This window comes from Lolium perenne, chromosome 5 (assembly GCF_019359855.2).
Source record: "Lolium perenne isolate Kyuss_39 chromosome 5, Kyuss_2.0, whole genome shotgun sequence".
Lineage (NCBI taxonomy): Eukaryota > Viridiplantae > Streptophyta > Magnoliopsida > Poales > Poaceae > Lolium > Lolium perenne.
The window spans coordinates 230,600,398-230,621,043 of record NC_067248.2 but is presented as its reverse complement, the minus strand read 5'-3'; the positions used below and the strand labels follow the sequence as shown (position 1 = coordinate 230,621,043).

Here is a 20,646-nt window from a genome sequence, read left to right as displayed (position 1 = left end):
ACAAAGGATTAAATGTATAGTGTGGAAGATGATGTTTGTTTGCGAAGAACAGTAAAGAACAATATTTGCAGTAGATTGTATTCAGATGTAAAAGAATGGACTGGGGTCCACAGTTCACTAGTGGTGTCTCTCCAATAAGAAATAGCATGTTGGGTGAACAAATTATAGTTGGGCAATTGACAAATAGAGATGGCATAACAATGCACATACATATCACGATGACTACTATGAGATTTAATCAGGGCATTACGACAAAGTACATAGACCGCTATCCAGCATGCATCTATGCCTAAAAAGTCCACCTTCGGGTTAGCATCCGCACCCCTTCCAGTATTAAGTTGCAAACAACAGACAATTTCATTAAGTATGGTGCGTAATGTAATCAACACAAATATCCTTAGACAAAGCATCGATGTTTTATCCCTAGTGGCAACAGCACATCACAATCTTAGAACTTTCTGTCACTGTCCCAGATTCAATGGAGGCATGAACCCACTATCGAGCATAAATACTCCCTCTTGGAGTCACAAGTATCAACTTGGCCAGAGCCTCTACTAGCAACGGAGAGCATGCAAGAACATAAACAACACATATATGATAGATTGATAATCAACTTGACATAGTATTTCATATTCATCGGATCCCAACAAACACAACATGTAGCATTACAAATAGATGATCTTGATCATGATAGGCAGCTCACAAGATCTAACATGATAGCACAATTAGGAGAAGACAACCATCTAGCTACTACTATGGACCCATAGTCCAAGGATGAACTACTCACACATCAATCCGGAGGCGATCATGGTGATGAAGAGTCCTCTGGGAGATGATTCCCCTCTCCGGCAGGGTGCCGGAGGTGATCTCCTGAATCCCCCGAGATGGGATTGGCGGCGGCTGCGTCTCTAGAAGGTTTTCCGTATCGTGGCTCTCGGTACAGGGGTTTTCGCGACGGAGGCTATAAGTAGGCGGAAGGGTAGGGTTGGAGGAGTCACGAGGGGCCCACACACTAGGGCGGCGCGTGCCCCTCCTTGGCCGCGCCGCCTTGGTGTGTCGCCACCTCGTGGCCCCACTTCGTATCCTCTTCGGTCTTCTGGAAGCTCCGTGGAAAAATAAGACTCTGGGCGTTGATTTCGTCCAATTCCGAGAATATTTCCTTTGTAGGATTTCTGAAACCAAAAACAGCAGAAAACAACAACTGGCTCTTCGGCATCTCATCAATAGGTTAGTGCCGGAAAATGCATAATAATGACATAAAGTGTGTATAAAACATGTGAGTATCATCATAAAAGTAGCATGGAACATAAGAAATTATAGATACGTTTGAGACGTATCAAGCATCCCCAAGCTTAGTTCCTACTCGCCCTCGAGTAGGTAAACGATAACAAAGATAATTTCTGAAGTGACATGCTATCATAATCTTGATCAATACTATTGTAAAGCATATGAGATGAATGCAGTGATTCGAAGCAATGGTAAAGACAATGAGTAAACAACTGAACCATATAACAAAGACTTTTCATGAATAGTACTTTCAAGACAAGCATCAATAAGACTTGCATAAGAGTTAACTCATAAAGCAATAGATTCATAGTAGAAAGCTTTGAAGCAACACAAAGGAAGATATAAGTTTTAGCAGTTGCTTTCAACTTCAACATGTATATCTCATGGATAATTGTCAACACAAAGTAATATGATGAATGCAAATAAGCAAGTATGTAGGAATCAATGCACACAGTTGGCACAAGTGTTTGCTTCTAAGATAGAAAGAAGTAGGTAGACTGACTCAACATAAAGGTAAAAGAAAGGCCCTTCGCAGAGGGAAGCATGGATTACTATATTTGTGCTAGAGCTTTTATTTTGAAAACATAGAAACAATTTTGTCAACGGTAGTAATAAAGCATATGTGTTATGTATAAGACATCCTATAAGTTGCAAGCCTCATGCATAGATTACCAATAGTGCCCGCACCTTGTCCTAATTAGCTTGGATTTACATGGATTATCATTGCATAATATATGTTTCAACCAAGTGTCACAAAGGGGTACCTCTATGCCGCCTGTACAAAGGTCTAAGGAGAAAGTTCGCATTGGATTTCTCGCTTTTGATTATTCTCAACTTAGACATCCATACCGGGACAACATAGACAACAGATAATGGACTCCTCTTTAATGCATAAGCATTCAACAACATATAATATTCTCATAAGAGATTGAGGATTGTTGTCCAAACTGAAACTTCCACCATGGATCATGGCTTTAGTTAGCGGCCCAATGTTCTTCTCTAACAATATGCATACTCAAACCATTTGATCATGATAAATCACCCTTACTTCAGACAAGACGAACATGCATAGCAACTCACATGATATTCAACAAAGGTGTAATAGTTGATGGCGTCCCCAGAAACATGATTACCGCTCAACAAAGCAACTTATAAGAAATAAGATACATAAGTACATATTCAATACCACAATAGTTTATAAGCTAGTTTCCCATGAGCTATATATTGCAAAGACAAAGAATGGAATTTTAAAGGTAGCACTCAAGTAATTTACTTTGGAATGGCAGAGAAATACCATGTAGTAGGTAGGTATGGTGGACACAAATGGCATAGTTTTTGGCTCAAGGATTTTGGATGCACGAGAAGTATTCCTTCTCAATACAAGGCTTAGGCTAGCAAGGTTGTTTGAAGCAAACACAAGTATGAACCGGTACATCAAAACTTACATAAGAACATATTGCAAGCATTATAAGACTCTACATTGTCTTCCTTGTTGTTCAAACACCTCACCAGAAAATATCTAGACTCTAGAGAGACCAATCATGCAAACCAAATTTTAACAAGCTCTATGTAGTTCTTCATTAATAGGTGCAAAGTACATGATGCAAGAGCTTAAACATGATCTATATGAGCACAACAATTGCCAAGTATCAAATTATTCGAGACATTATACCAATTACCACATGAAGCATTTTCTGTTTCCAACCATATAATGATGAACGAAGCAGTTTCAACCTTCGCCATGAACATTAAAAGTAAAGCTAAGAACACCTGTGTTCATATGCAACAGCGGAGCGTGTCTCTCTCCCACACAAAGAAGGCTAGGATCCGATTTTATTCAAACAAAAACAAAAACAAAAACATACAGATGCTCCAAGTAAAGCACATAAGATGTGACGGAATAAAAATATAGTTTCACTAGAGGTGACCTGATAAGTTGTCGATGAAGAAGGGATGCCTTGGGCATCCCCAAGCTTATATGCTTGAGTCTTCTTAAAATATGCAGGGATGAACCACGGGGGCATCCCCAAGCTTAGAATTTTCACTCTTCTTGATCATATTGTATCATCCTCCTCTCTTGACCCTTGAAAACTTCCTCCACACCAAACTCAAAACAAACTCATTAGAGGGTTAGTGCATAATCAAAAATTCACATATTCAGAGGTGACATAATCATTCTTAACACTTCTGGACATTGCACAAAGCTACTGAAAGTTAATGGAACAAAGAAATCCATCAAACATAGCAAAACAGGCAATGCGAAATAAAAGGCAGAATCTGTCAAAACAGAACAGTCCGTAAAGACGAATTTTTCTGGGGCACTTAACTTGCTCAGATGAAAAGCTCAAATTGAATGAAAGTTGCGTACATATCTGAGGATCACACACGTAAATAGGTAGATTTGTCTAAATTATCTACAGACGGGGCTGCTCAATTTCGTGATAGTAAGAAATCTGTTTCTGCGCAGTAATCCAAATCTAGTATCAACCCTACTATCAAAGACTTTACTTGGCACAACAATGCATTAAAATAAAGATAAGGAGAGGTTTCTACAGTAGTAACAACTTCCAAGACTCAAATATAAAACAAAAGTGCAGAAGTAAAATAATGGGTTGTCTCCCATAAGCGCATTTCTTTAACGCCTTTCAGCTAGGCGCAGAAAGTGTGAATCAAGTATTATCAAGAGATGAAGCATTAACAGAGGGGTTCGGAGTTTTATCAACTATGCATTGTATCCTATCTATGTAAGTTTCAGAAGCTCCTTTTTCATTACTCTTAGGATTTCTATTCTCATCAAACAAATTTTCAGGAATAATCCAATCAAAATTCTTTTCTAGTGCCTCGCACATTCCTAAGAGCTTGCATGGTATTGATGTTTTAATCTCCCCCTCATAATTAATTTTATTAGTGTACTTTAATCTATCTTTTTCCATTTTTTCAAGAGTACTAGCAAAGTTGGTATATAAGCCAAGCATCTTATATTTAATAAAGAATTTTCTAGCTTCTCTTGCTACGTCACCAAATTCTTTAAGGAGGGTTTCTAAGACAAAATCTTTCTTTTCTCCTTCTTCCATATCACAGAGTGTAAGAAACATATGTTGCATTACGGGGTTAAGATTAACAAATCTAGCTTCTAACATGTGTACTAAAGAAGCAGCAGCAATTTGATAAGTAGGAGCAAGTTCTACCAAGTGTCTATCTTCAAAATCTTCAACCGTACTAACATGAGTGAAAAAATCTTCTATATTATCTCTTCCAATGATAGACCCTCGTCCTACCGGTATATCTTTCAGAGTGAACTTAGGAGGAAACATGATGAAATAAGCAAAAGGTAAATAAGGTAAATGCAAGTAATTTTTTTTTTGTGTTTTTTAATGCGGTGAACGCAAACAAGACAGTAAATAAAGTAAAGCAAGTAACTATTTTTTTGTATTTTTAATATGGAGAACACAAACAAGATAGTAAATAAAATAAAGTAAAGCAAGACAAAAACAAAGTAAAGAGATTGGATGTGGGAGAGACTCCCCTTGCAGCGTATCTTGATCTCCCCGGCAACGGCGCCAGAAAAAGAGATTGATACGCGTAAATCACACGTCCGTTGAGAACCCCAAGAGGAAGGTGTGATGCGTACAGCAGCAAGTTTTCCCTCAGTAAGAAACCAAGGTTTATCGAACCAGTAGGAGTCAAGGATCACATGAAGGTCGTTGGTGACGGAGTGTAGTGCGGCGCAACACCAGAGATTCCGGCGCCAACGTGGAACCTGCACAACACAACCAAAATACTTTGCCCCAATGTAACAGTGAGGTTGTCAATCTCACCGGCTTGCTGTAAACAAATGATTAAATGTATAGTGTGGAAGATGATGTTTGTTTGCGAAGAACAGTAAAGAACAATGTTTTCAGTAGATTGTATTCAGATGTAAAAGAATGGACTGGGGTCCACAGTTCACTAGTGGTGTCTCTCCAATAAGAAATAGCATGTTGGGTGAACAAATTACAGTTGGGCAATTGACAAATAGAGAGGGCATAACAATGCACATACATATCACGATGACTACTATGAGATTTAATCAGGGCATTACGACAAAGTACATAGACCGCTATCTAGCATGCATCTATGCCTAAAAAGTCCACCTTCAGGTTAGCATCCGCACCCCTTCCAGTATTAAGTTGCAAACAACAGACAATTGCATTATATGGTTGATACGTCTCCAACGTATCGATAATTTCTTATGTTCCATGCTACTTTTATGATGATACTCACATGTTTTATACATATTTTATGTCATATTTATGCATTTTCCGGCACTAACCTATTAACAAGATGCCGAAGAGCCAGTTGCTGTTTTCTGCTGTTTTTGGTTTCAGAAATCCTAGTAAGGAAATATTCTCGGAATTGGACGAAATCAACGCCCAGGATCTTATTTTTCCACGAAGCTTCCAGAACACCGGGGGAGATACGAAGTGGGGCGACGAGGCGACGCCACACTAGGGCGGCGCGGCCCAAGCCCTGGCCGCGCCGGCCTGTTGTGTGGGCCCCTCGTGGCGCCCCCTGACCTACCCTTCCGCCTACTTAAGCCTTCGTCGATAATAGTTCCAGTACCGAGAGCCACGATACGGAAAACCTTCCAGAGACGCCGCCGCCGCCAATCCCATCTCGGGGGATTCAGGAGATCGCCTCCGGCACCCTGCCGGAGAGGGGAATCATCTCCCGGAGGACTCTTCACCGCCATGGTCGCCTCCGGAGTGATGTGTGAGTAGTTCACCCCTGGACTATGGGTCCATAGCAGTAGCTAGATGGTTGTCTTCTCCTAATTGTGCTATCATTGTTGGATCTTGTGAGCTGCCTAACATGATCAAGATCATCTATCTGTAATGCTACATGTTGCGTTTGTTGGGATCCGATGAATAATGAATACTATGCTATGTTGATTATCAATCTATCATCTATGTGTTGTTTATGATCTTGCATGCTCTCCGTTGCTAGTAGAGGCTCTGGCCAAGTTTTTGCTTGTAACTCCAAGAGGGAGTATTTATGCTCGATAGTGGGTTCATGCCTCCATTAAATCTGGGACAGTGACAGAAAGTTCTAAGATTGTGGATGTGCTGTTGCCACTAGGGATACAATATCAATGCTATGTCTAAGGATATATTTGTTGATTACATTACACACCATACTTAATGCAATTGTCTGTTGTTTGCAACTTAATACTGGAGGGGGTTCGGATGATAACCTGAAGGTGGACTTTTTAGGCATAGATGCATGCTGGATAGCGGTCTATGTACTTTGTCGTAATGCCCAATTAAATCTCACAATACTCATCATAACATGTATGTGCATGGTCATGCCCTCTTTATTTGTCAATTGCCCAACTGTAATTTGTTCACCCAACATGCTATTTATCTTATGGGAGAGACACCTCTAGTGAACTGTGGACCCTGTCCATTCTTTTATATCGAATACAATCAACTGCAATACTCGTTCTACTGTTTTCTGCAAACATCATCATCCACACTATACATCTAATCCTTTGTTACAGCAAGCTGGTGAGATTGACAACCTCACTGTCACGTTGGGGCAAAGTAATTTGGTTGTGTTGTGCAGGTTCCACGTTGGCGCCGGAATCCCTGGTGTTGCGCCGCACTACACTCCGCCGCCATCAACCTTCAACGTGCTTCTTGGCTCCTACTGGTTCGATAAACCTTGGTTTCTTACTGAGGGAAAACTTGCCGCTGTACGCATCACACCTTCCTCTTGGGGTTCCCAACGGACGCGTGCTGTACGCGTATCAAGCTCTTTTTCTGGCGCCGTTGCCGGGGAGATCAAGACACGCTGCAAGGGGAGTCTCCACCTCCAATCTCTTTACTTTTTTTTTGTCTTACTTTATTTTATTTAGTACTTTGTTTGCTGCATTATATCAAAATATAAAAAAATTAGTTGCTAGTTTTACTTTATTTGCTATCTTGTTTGCCATATTAAAAACACAAAAAATTTAGTTACTTGCATTTACTTTATCTAGTTTGCTTTATTTACTGTTGCTAAAATGGGTACTCCTGAAAATACTAAGTTGTGTGACTTCACAACCACAAATAATAATGATTTCTTATGCACACCTATTGCTCCACCTGCTACTACAGCAAAATTCTTTGAAATTAAACCTGCTTTACTGAATCTTGTTATGAGAGAGCAATTTTCTGGTGTTAGTTCTGATGATGCTGCTGCTCATCTTAATAATTTTGTTGAACTATGTGAAATGCAAAAGTATAAGGATGTAGATGGTGACATTATAAAATTAAAATTATTTCCTTTCTCATTAAGAGGAAGAGCTAAAGATTGGTTGCTATCTATGCCTAAGAATAGTATTGATTCATGGATTAAATGCAAGGATGCTTTTATTGGTAGATATTATCCTCCTGCTAAAATTATATCTTTGAGAAGTAGCATAATGAATTTTAAGCAATTGGATACTGAGCATGTTGCCCAAGCATGGGAAAGAATGAAATCTTTGGTTAAAAATTGCCCAACCCATGGACTGACTACTTGGATGATCATCCAAACCTTTTATGCAGGACTGAATTTTTCTTCGCGGAACTTATTGGATTCAGCTGCTGGAGGTACCTTTATGTCCATCACTCTAGGCGACACAACAAAGCTTCTTGATAATATGATGATTAATTACTCTGAATGGCACACAGAAAGAGCTCCACAAGGTAAGAAGGTAAATTCTGTCGAAGAAACCTCCTCCTTGAGTGATAAGATTGATGCTATTATGTCTATGCTTGTGAATGGTAGGACTAATGTTGATCCTAATAATGTTCCGTTAGCTTCATTGGTTGTTCAAGAAGAACATGTTGATGTGAACTTCATTAAAAATAATAATTTCAACAACAATGCTTATTGGAACAATTCTAGTAACAACTATAGGCCATATCCTTATAATAATGGTAACGGTTATGGTAATTCTTATGGAAATTCTTACAACAATAATAGGAATACACCCCCTGGACTTGAAGCCATGCTTAAAGAATTTATTAGTACACAAACTGCTTTTAACAAATCTGTTGAAGAAAAGCTTGGGAAAATTGATATACTTGCTTCTAAAGTCGATAGTCTTGCTGCTGATGTTGATCTTTTGAAATCGAAAGTTATGCCTAATGAAAATAATGATATTAAGTCATTTGCTACAGCAAACGCCATCCAAGTTAGAATTAATGAGAATATAAGATTGATGCCGAATTGCGTGCTAGGTGGGAAAAAGAAGAAAATGCTAAAGAAGACAATATAGCTAAAGTTTGGACTATTACCACCACTAGTAATGCTAATGCTCCACATGTTGCTGCACCTCCTACTATTAATGGTAAAAGAATTGGTGTTGGCAATGTTTCCACTTCTAATGCAAAGCGTGAAAAACTGCCTGAAACTTCTAAAACTATTGAAACTGTGCTGAAATTTTTTCTAATGTTGGGGATAATGATCCCATTGCTTTAGATTATAATGGTTTGGACTTTGATGATTGCCACATCTCTGAAGTTATAAAGTTCTTACAAAAACTTGCTAAGAGTCCTAATGCTAGTGCTATAAATTTGGCCTTTACAAAACATATTACAAATGCTCTCATAAAAGCTAGAGAAGAGAAATTAGAACGTGAAGCTTCTATTCCTAGGAAGTTAGAGGATGGTTGGGAGCCCATCATTAAGATGAAGGTCAATGACTTTGATTGTAATGCTTTATGTGATCTTGGTGCAAGTATTTCCGTTATGCCTAGAAAAATCTATAATATGCTTGACTTGCCACCATTGAAAATTGTTATTTGGATGTTAATCTTGCTGATAACTCTACAAAGAAACCTTTGGGGAGAGTTGATAATGTTCGCATTACTATTAACAATAACCTTGTCCCCGTTGATTTTGTTGTCTTGGATATTGAATGCAATGCATCTTGTCCCATTATATTGGGAAGACCTTGTCTTCGAACTGTTGGTGCTATTATTGATATGAAGGAAGGTAATATTAAATATCAATTTCCTCTCAAGAAAGGTATGGAACACTTCTCTAGAAAGAGAATGAAGTTACCTTTTGATTCTATCATTAGAAAAAATTATGATGTTGATGCTTCGTCGCTTGATGTTACTTGATACACACTTTCTGCGCCTAGCTGAAAGGCGTTAAAGAAAAGCGCTTATGGGAGACAACCCACGATTTTACTATAGCACTTTTGTTTTATATTTGAGTCTTGGAAGTTGTTACTACTGTAGCAACCTCTCCTTATCTTAGTTTTGTTGCATTATTGTGCCAAGTAAAGTCTTTGATAGTAAGGTTCATACTAGATTTGGATTACTGCGCAGAAACAGATTTCTTGCTGTCATGAATCTGGGCTGAATTCTCTGTAGGTAACTTCGAAAATTCTGCAAATTTACGTGAGTGATCCTCAGATATGTACGCAACTTTCATTCAATTTTAGCATTTTAATTTGAGAAAGTCTGTTGCCTCTTAGAAATTCGTCTTTACGGACTGTTCTGTTTTGACAGATTCTGCCTTTTATTTCGCATTGCCTGTTTTTCTATGCTTGATGGATTTTTCTATTCCATTAACTTTCAGTAGCTTTGTGCAATGTCCAGAAGTGTTAAGAATGATTATGTCACCTCTGAACATGTGGATTTTGATTATGCACTAATCCTCTAATGAGTTGTTTTGAGTTTGGTGTGGAGGAAGTTTTCAAGGATCAAGAGAGGAGGATGATACAATATGATCAAGGAGAGTGAAAGCTCTAAGCTTGGGGATGCCCCGGTGGTTCATCCCTGCATATTTCAAGAAAACTCAAGCGTCTAAGCTTGGGGATGCCCAAGGCATCTCCTTCTTCATCGACAACATTATCAGGTTCCTCTAGTGAAACTATATTTTTATTCCATCACATCTTATGTACTTTGCTTGGAGCGTCTGTATGTTTTTGTTTTTGTTTTTTTTAATAAAGTTGGATCCTAGCATTCATTGTGTGGGAGAGAGACACGCTCCGCTGTTGCATATGGACAAATATGTCCTTAGGCTTTACTCATAATGTTCATGGCGAAGGTTGAACTGCTTCGTTAAATTGTTATATGGTTGGAAACGGGAAATGCTACATGTGGTAATTGGTATAATGTCTTGAATAATTTGATACTTTGCAATTGTTGTGCAAATGTTTAAGCTCTTGCATCATATACTTTGCACCTATTAGTGAAGAAATACATAGAGCTTGCTAAAATTTGGTTTGCATGATTGGTCTCTCTAAGGTCTAGATATTTTCTAGTAAGGGGCGAACAACAAGGAAGACGGTGTAGAGTCTTATAATGCTTACAATATGTCTTTTATGTGAGTTTTGCTGTACCGGTTCATACTTGTGTTTGTTTCAAACAACCTTGCTAGCCTAAGCCTTGTATCGAGAGGGAATACTTTTCATGCATCCAAAATCCTTGAGCCAAACACTATGCCACTTGTGTCCACCATACCTACCTACTACATGGTATTTATCCGCCATTTCAAAGTAAATTGCTTGAGTGCTACCTTTAAAGTTTCTATTCTTTATCTTTGCAATATATAGCTCATGGGACAAATAGCCTAAAAACTATTGTGGTATTGAATATGTACTTATGCATCTTATCTCTTATAAGTTGCTTGTTGAGCGATAACCATGTTCCTGGGGACGCCATCAACTACCCTTTGTTGAATATCATGTGAGTTGCTATGCATGTTCGTCTTGTCTGAAGTAAGGGCGATTTACCATGAGTTGAATGGTTTGAGCATGCATATTGTTAGAGAAGAACATTGGGCCGCTAACTAAAGCCATGATCCATGGTGGAAGTTTCAGTTTTGGACAAATATCCTCAATCTCATATGAGAATATTAATTATTGTTGAATGCTTAAGCATTAAAGAGGAGTCCATTATCTGTTGTCTATGTTGTCCCGGTATGGATGTCTAAGTTGAGAATAATCAAAAGCGAGAAATCCAATGCGAGCTTTCTCCTTAGACCTTTGTACAGGCGGCATAGAGGTACCCCTTTGTGATACTTGGTTAAAACATATGTATTGCGGTGATAATGCAGGTAATCCGAGCTAATTAGGACAAGGTGCGGGCACTATTGGTATACTATACATGAGGCTTGCAACTTGTAGGATATAATTTACATAACACATATGCTTTATTACTACCGTTGACAAAATTGTTTCTTGTTTTCAAAATAAAAGCTCTAGCACAAACATAGCAATCGATGCTTCCCTCCGCGAAGGGCCTTTCTTCTACTTTTGTGTTGAGTCAGTTTACCCATTTCTCTCCATCTTAAGAAGCAAACACTTGTGTGAACTGTGCATTGATTCTTACATACTTGCATATTGCACTTATTATATTACTTTGCATTGACAACTATCCATGAGATATACATGTTACAAGTTGAAAGCAACCGCTGAAACTTAATCTTCCTTTGTGTTGCTTCAATACCTTTACTTTGAATTTATTGTTTTATGAGTTAACTCTTATGCAAGACTTATTGATGCTTGTCTTGAAAGTACTATTCATGAAAAGTCTTTGCTATATGATTCAACTGTTTACTCATTATATTTACCATTGCTTCGAATCGCTACATTCATTACATGTGCTTACAATAGTATGATCAAGATTATGATGGCATGTCACTTCAGAAATTATCTTTGTTATCGTTTACCTACTCGGGACGAGTAGGAACTAAGCTTGGGGATGCTGATATGTCTCCAACGTATCGATAATTTCTTATGTTCCATGCTACTTTTATGATGATACTCACATGTTTTATACATATTTTATGTCATATTTATGCATTTTCCGGCACTAACCTATTAACAAGATGCCGAAGAGCCAGTTGCTGTTTTCTGCTGTTTTTGGTTTCAGAAATCCTAGTAAGGAAATATTCTCGGAATTGGACGAAATCAACGCCCAGGATCTTATTTTTCCACGAAGCTTCCAGAACACTGGGGGAGATACGAAGTGGGGCGACGAGGCGACGCCACACTAGGGCGGCGCGGCCCAAGCCCTGGCCGCGCCGGCCTGTTGTGTGGGCCCCTCGTGGCGCCCCTGACCTACCCTTCCGCCTACTTAAGCCTTCGTCGATAATAGTTCCAGTACCGAGAGCCACGATACGGAAACCTTCCAGAGACGCCGCCGCCGCCAATCCCATCTCGGGGGATTCAGGAGATCGCCTCCGGCACCCTGCCGGAGAGGGGAATCATCTCCCGTAGGACTCTTCACCGCCATGGTCGCCTCCGGAGTGATGTGTGAGTAGTTCACCCCTGGACTATGGGTCCATAGCAGTAGCTAGATGGTCGTCTTCTGCTAATTGTGCTATCATTGTTGGATCTTGTGAGCTGCCTAACATGATCAAGATCATCTATCTGTAATGCTACATGTTGCGTTTGTTGGGATCCGATGAATAATAAATACTATGCTATGTTGATTATCAATCTATCATCTATGTGTTGTTTATGATCTTGCATGCTCTCCGTTGCTAGTAGAGGCTCTGGCCAAGTTTTTGCTTGTAACTCCAAGAGGGAGTATTTATGCTCGATAGTGGGTTCATGCCTCCATTAAATCTGGGACAGTGACAGAAAGTTCTAAGGTTGTGGATGTGCTGTTGCCACTAGGGATAAAACATCAATGCTATGTCTAAGGATATATTTGTTGATTACATTACGCACCATACTTAATGCAACTGTCTGTTGTTTGCAACTTAATACTGGAGGGGGTTCGGATGATAACCTGAAGGTGGACTTTATAGGTATAGATGCATACTGGATAGCGGTCTATGTACTTTGTCGTAATGCCTAATTAAATCTCACAATACTCATCATAACATGTATGTGCATGGTCATGCCCTCTTTATTTGTCAATTTCCACCCAACATGCTATTTATCTTATGGGAGAGACACCTCTAGTGAACTGTGGACCCCGGTCCATTCTTTTACATCGAATACAATCAACTGCAATACTCGTTCTACTGTTTTCTGCAAACATCATCATCCACACTATACATCTAATCCTTTGTTACAACAAGCCGGTGAGATTGACAACCTCACTGTCACGTTGGGGCAAAGTAATTTGGTTGTGTTGTGCAGGTTCCACGTTGGCGCCGGAATCCCTGGTGTTGCGCCGCACTACACTCCGCCGCCATCAACCTTCAGCGTGCTTCTTGGCTCCTATTGGTTCGATAAACCTTGGTTTCTTACTGAGGGAAAACTTGCCGCTGTACGCATCACACCTTCCTCTTGGGGTTCCCAACGGACGCGTGCTGTACGCGTATCAATGGTGCGTAATGTAATCAACACAAATATCCTTAGACAAAGCATCGATGTTTTATCCCTAGTGGCAACATCACATCCACAACCTTAGAACTTTCTGTCACTGTCCCAGATTCAATGGAGGCATGAACCCACTATCGAGCATAAATACTCCCTCTTGGAGTCACAAGTATCAACTTGGCCAGAGCCTCTACTAGCAACGGAGAGCATGCAAGAACATAAACAACACATATATGATAGTTTGATAATCAACTTGACATAGTATTCCATATTCATTGGATCCCAACAAACACAACATGTAGCATTACAAATAGATGATCTTGATCATGATAGGCAGCTCACAAGATCTAACATGATAGCACAATTAGGAGAAGACAACCATCTAGCTACTGCTATGGACCCATAGTCCAAGGATGAACTACTCACACATCAATCCGGAGGCGATCATGGTGATGAAGAGTCCTCCGGGAGATGATTCCCCTCTCCGGCAGGGTGTCGGAGGTGATCTCCTGAATCCCCCGAGATGGGATTGGCGGCGGCTGCGTCTGTGGAAGGTTTTCCGTATCGTGGCTCTCGGTACAGGGGTTTTCGCGACAGAGGGTATAAGTAGGTGGAAGGGTAGGGTTGGAGGAGTCACGAGGGGCCCACACACTAGGGCGGCGCGGGCCCCTCCTTGGCAGCGCCGCCTTGGTGTGTCGCCACCTCGTGGCCCCACTTTTTATCCTCTTCGGTCTTCTGGAAGCTCTGTGGAAAAATAAGACTCTGGGCGTTGATTTCGTCCAATTGCGAGAATATTTCCTTTGTAGGATTTCTGAAACCAAAAACAGCAGAAAACAACAACTGGCTCTTCGGCATCTCGTTAATAGGTTAGTGCCGGAAAATGCATAATAATGACATAAAGTGTGTATAAAACATGTGAGTATCATCATAAAAGTAGCATGTAACATAAGAAATTATAGATACGTTTGAGACGTATCACCACGCCAGGAGCCTCTGAAGCGGTCGATCTTCAAGACGGATGACAACGGCAACCGTGGACGTGAGTTCCTTGCATGCGAGAGCTTGCCATATAGAGAGGAGGATAAGATTAGATCTCGATCCAATTGCTCAATTTTCTCTCAATTTTCTTGGTATTCCTTTGAATTTGGGATTTAGGGTTCACGTTGTTGTTTTCAGATCCTGAAGAAATTATACCACTTTTGGGACGTTTCAAATAACCAAAACTATATCCCAAACTATATTCCCTAAAAGAAAACGAATGATAAAGAAAGTTGATAATTCTTAGAGGGGTGATAAATAATCCATTCATCGAAATCCCCCAAATATGCCAAATATGTATGTCTCATGTTTGTACTAAAATTATACCACTTTTGGGCCATTTCAAATTACCAAAACTATATTCTCTAAAAGAAAATAAATGCTAAAGGTAGTTGACAATTGTTAGATGGGTGACAAATAATGCATTCACCAAAATCCCACAAATATGTATGCCTCAATTACCAAAGATCCAATGCATTCACCATATTTGTGGGTGATAAATAATCCATTCACCGAATCCCCCAAATATGCCAAATATACCACTTTTGGGCCATGACAAATAATGCATTCACCAAAATCCCACAAATAATGCATTCACCAAAATCCCCCAAATATGCTAAAGAAAGTTGACAATTGTTAGATGGGTTCGTTGCATGGAAAACAAAAAATTTCTACCGTGAACATGAAAAAAACCAAGATCCAATCTAGGAAGAAGCAAGATCTAATCTACCAAGATCGAAGAAACGAGAAGATACACGAGACTAACCCTCGAAGATTCCAAAACCTACGAGATTAATCTCGTTGTTGATGTAGTCGATCGTTCGTGGTACAATCCGGCAGCACTTCCGTACTCGGTCGTGCGTACGGTGTCGATGAAGCCCATCCTCTCCCCGTTCCAGCAGGCAACGGAGGTGTGGTAGATCTCCTCGGAATCCCAGCAGCACGACGGCATGGTGGTCGTGGTGGAGGAGAAAAGCTGCAGGGCTTCGCCTAACCGGAGCAACGTATCGGTGGGAGAGAGAGGTGCCAGAGCACAAGGGATGAGGGAGGGATGCGCGCCTGCCCCCTCCCCTCTTTATATAGGGGGGTGCGGCCAGGGGTGGCTTGGCCCCTCCTCCAAGCCCTTGGCCGGCGGCCAAGATGGGGAAAGGGAGGAAAACTTCCCCCCCAAGTTGACCCCCCTAGGGTTTTTGGGGAAACCCTAGGGGTGGCCGGCCCGAGCCTTTGAGGCTTGGTGCGCCTGGCCCATTAGGGCTTGGCAGCACGCCCTTGGCCCATGTGGGCCCCCTTAGGTCGTGGGCCCCATGGTGGACCCCTCCGGAACCTTCTAGAACCTTCCGGTCTATCACCGGAAAAATCTCGAACTTTTCCGAAACCTAGAAATCAACTTCCCTTATATGAATCTTATTCTCCGGACCATTCCGGACCTCCTCGTGATGTCCTGGATCCCATCCGAGACTCCGAACAAACTTCGGTCTCCATCTCATATTCCGAATCTATTTGTGCGACATCGAACATTAAGCGCGTCACCCTACGGTTCGTGAACTATGCAGACATGGTCGAGGCTCCTCTCCGACCAATAACCAATAGCGGGATCTAGAGATCCATAATGGCTCCCACACATTCAACGATAACTTAGTGATCGATTGAACCATTTACATACGATACCGATTCCCTTTGTCACACGATACTTTACTTGTTCGAGGTTCGATCATCGGTATCTCCATACCTAGTTCAACCCCGTTTCCGACAAGTACTCTTTACTCGTTCCGTGGTATGTCATCTCTTGTGAACCAGTCACATTCTTGCAAGCTAATTAGACGACATTCCACCGAGAGGGCCCAGAGTGTATCGATCCGTCATCGGGATCGACAAATCCCACTATTGATCCATATGCCTCAACTCACACTTTCCGAACACTTAATCCCATCTTTATAACCACCCATTTACGCAATGAAGTTTGATGTAATCAAAGAATCCTTCAGGTGTAAGTGATTTACATGATCTCATGGTCGAAGGACTAGGTAACTATGTATCGAAAGCTTATAGCAAATTGAACTTAATGACTTGATCTTATGCTACGCTTATTTGGGTATGTGTCCATTATATCATTCATCCAATGACATAACCTTGTTATTAATAACATCCAATGGTCATGATCACGAAACCATGATCATCTATTAATCAACAAGCTAGTTATTGTTATATTGTGATCCAAATTCCAAGAAGACGCTAACTTCTGAAGAGCGGAGCGAGGCCCGTCGCCGGTAGGCTTGGGCCGAGCGAAAGGTAAAGTGAAGGTATGCAAGATTAGTACTCATGATAATCATGCTGATATGTGACTAAGCCTGTCCCTGTGTCCAAGTTTGAGCTTTGCTCAAACTTGGTTGGTATAACTGTTTAGTCCAAGTGGCTATTGGCGCCAGCAAGTGTTTTCTTTGTTGATTCAGGTGATTGTTGAAGTTCATGCTACAAGGAATTTGTCTCAAGGTGGAGTTTGTTATATTGTGATCCAAATTCCAAGAAGAGGCTAACTTAATCTTGCATACTTAATCCCATCTTTATAACCACCCATTTACACAATATAAAATGGTTATTATAATATCTTTGTGTTTATGATAAATGTTTGCATACCATGCTATATCAATGTTTACATAACACACATGTATCAATGTTTCGGTTAATAAAATTATAGCATGGTATGCAAACATTTATCATAAACACAAAGATATTATAATAACCATTTTATATTGCCTCTTGGGCATATCTCCAACAAATTATACCACTTTTGGGCCGTTTCAAATTACCAAAACTATATCCCGAACTATATTTCCTAAAAGAAAAGGAATGCTAAAGAGAGTTGATAATTGTTAAAGGGGTGATAAATAATGCATTCACCGAAATCTAGTTTTTGCGTGAAAAGTAATGGCTACAAGAAATCGGTGATGGTTTATGATTTTTTGCGTGAAAAGTAATGCCTAAAAGAGATTACAAGGAACAATCTCTGTGGGTTTTATGCAATATGTATTGCTTAATGGATTAGTAGATTTGCATGCTAGAAAAGCTCTGAACTGTGTAGGCTGTATGCTAATTTCTCCTTATTTATTTTTGTTGCCTGCAGTACCGGATGCACCCTGACATTAGCAGATTCCCATGCTTGCATTTCTATGAAAATAAATTGCTCGATGGTGCTCAAAAGGCTGAAAAATCTGCTCCGTTCCATATCACAGTTGTCTTGGTCCATACATGTTCTTTGATATTACTGATGGTCGTGAGCGTGGTGGAACAAACGCTGCTGCACAATCACTCTGTAATCAGTTTGAAGCTGATGCAGCTCTTGAAATACTGTCATATTTAAAGAACAAGTAAGAGTATTATCTTTACTTTCACCACCTACTTTAGTGATCTTATTTTGCAGGTATCTGACGCTTTGTACTTGCTTTGTGAAGGTATCTAGCAGAATTCTCCTGTAGAAAGATAGGGATCATAACTCCATACAGGAGTAGAATCTCCTTGCTGCGTTCGAGGTTCACTCCTTTCTTTGGGCCTGAGATTGTTGCTGACATGGAAATCAATACCGTGGATGGATTTCAAGGTAGGGAAGTTGACATCTTGCTGTTGTCAACTGTTAGAGCGTCCAACTCCTCAGGTGATAGACATCACACTGGTGAAGCTCGTAGCATTGGGTTTGTTGCAGATGTTAGGCATATGAATGTTGCGGTAACACGTGCCAGGTTCTCTCTATGGATAGTTGGAAATGCAAGAACATTGCAGACCAATTCACATTGGGCTTCCTTAATACAGAATGCTAAAGAACGGAATATGTTCATCTCAGTTCAGAGGCCCTATGGTCTGATCTTTGAAAAAGTTCACGGTACCACTCATAGCTACCATAATAGTCACCTTCAGCAGCAGAAGGAAAATGAAAAGGCTGGTATGGCAAACTCACAGGCATTCCATGCACAGCTCCGTAAAGAACATGTGGGACATGCTGACAGGACTACATAAAAGGAAGGTAAACATTCACGCGAGGATCATTCAAAACAAGCATCACGCTTGGATCGAAAGAATCCTAAAGCTCAAGACTCCACCATGCGAAAATCCAGCAAAGATAATGAACCAGCAATGCAGAGTGAAGATATGAAAGCTACAAAGGGCTCATTGAAACAAGATATTGGTCAAGACTCAGTGATGAGAAAGCAAGGAGTAGAAAAGAAGTCGCTTGCTAAAAGGTTGGCAGCAGGGGATCCTCATGATGGTTCTGATGTCAGATGGCAAAGGGATCGAATCACATAAGCATGTTAAGGAGAATGTTGGTATGGAAACTGATAAGGCCTTATTTAAGCAAGGTGCACCCGAGAATTCCAAGGTGAGAGTACATAATAAAGACAAAAAGATCATCAACCAAAGCAGTGATATGGGAACCATTAAGGGTTCATCAAAACATGATTCCAACTTTAAATCAGTGGCCAAGAAGGATGGTGATTCTCCATCAGCACACCAGGATATGCAGAAGTTGATACAAAAGGGTAAAGGAGCAAGGAAGTTTTCTGAAAAAAGCAAGACTCGGTAATTCAAATCAAGAGAATTCCTTGGTTAAACATGATGCACTTTCAGAATTAGCGAATAAGAACAGTGGTACCCGTCCACCAACAGTCCCTGATATGAAGAAAATGACTAGTAAGGTCTAAGGGACAAGGAAGTTTACGGAGCAACTAAGATCTGGGAATTCTAATCAAGTTGATCCCTCAGTTACATCACATTTTGATGAAGCAAGTAGCCATATACGGGATCTCACGAAAAGCCAAGCTCCGAACCTAACTGTAACTAGTCAAAATCATCAAGTTGCTGCAAGGAAGCGTCAAAGGGAGGACGTTGAATCCTTACTTTCTTCAGCTCTTATATCATATCAAGTAAGCCTTCCTCAAAGTGTCCTAAGAAGAAACAAAAATGAGACCATGTAGCAAAGGCAAGTTCTTACCGCCTTTTGTTTTCCATAACAAAAAAACACAACAGTGGTTATTTGTTTGCGAGTACATACTACTTTAATCTAGAAGGGTGTCCATCAAAGTATTCTGTGCTGTATAAATAGTTCAAAACTACATCACATGTAGCAACACTAGCTTTTCAAGCTCCTGCTTAGTTGGATATTGCTTACGTACTGGGTCCACTAACCTTCAGGCCTCAGTATGTCACACTGTCACATAATGGCTATTAAGGCTTTCTTAATAGTTTAATTGCTTACGCATTGCCTTTCTGGCAATGGTCTGTACATCTGTGTTAGTGTGACATAAACCCTGAACGTCTGATACTGGCTTGAATGCTGAAGATTGAATCATGATTTTGTGTACATACTTAAAAAAACATTATTTTTTGGTTGCATTCATGTAAACCCTGTGCAGTGTATGCATAGTAGTCTCGGGTGATGTACATTAATTGAAGGCTTGAGTGATCTTATAGACTGTTGCAGTTTAGTTAGTCTTAAAATCTTGTTCCTTTGTTTTGTCGGTGTATAGGAGTTTTTCATAATGACAGTGCCAATAGATGCTTCTAGTTCTGTTCGGCATAACATATTTGCACTCCCATCATCTATTGTGTACAGTCATGATTGTGTATAGTCACATACTCATTTTACTATAATAGAGACATACTAGATGCTATTGACTTTTACTGAAGCTAATATTGTTAACCGTACAGGTGGCAGCAGACAATTTTTTCTGCCCAACATATCCTTGGCAGCTTTTAACATGCTGATTGGCTGATCTCATGAATAGTATATGACTGTTGTTATGTGCTGCAAAGCAGTAGCGATACTTGAACTGCGAGTCTCCAAATTAAGCGACACATCAACTGATTTTGCGAGCTAGGAACTACTGTGACATAGGTAGGTATTTTGGATCTTCCCTGAGCATCGATTTGGATACAGGAAGTTGAAGGACCGTCTAGGAGGTGATCAGATTATTTTGGTCTAGCTTTGAAGATACTACTCGTAGAAGTGCAAATTGATTTTGCCCTGTAAAT

At 40.3% G+C, this 20,646-nt stretch overlaps 1 protein-coding gene across 1 annotated transcript in view; it reads left to right on the top strand.

The window, feature by feature from the left end:
• Positions 1–20,404, top strand: part of LOC127302192 (uncharacterized) — a 101,213-nt gene extending 80,809 nt beyond the window's left edge. Inside the window, exon 22 of the mRNA XM_051332592.2 lies at positions 20,323–20,404. The gene's annotated coding sequence lies outside the window, so the exon portion shown is untranslated. The remainder of the gene's footprint in view (positions 1–20,322) is intronic.
• Positions 20,405–20,646: the final 242 nt, after the last annotated feature.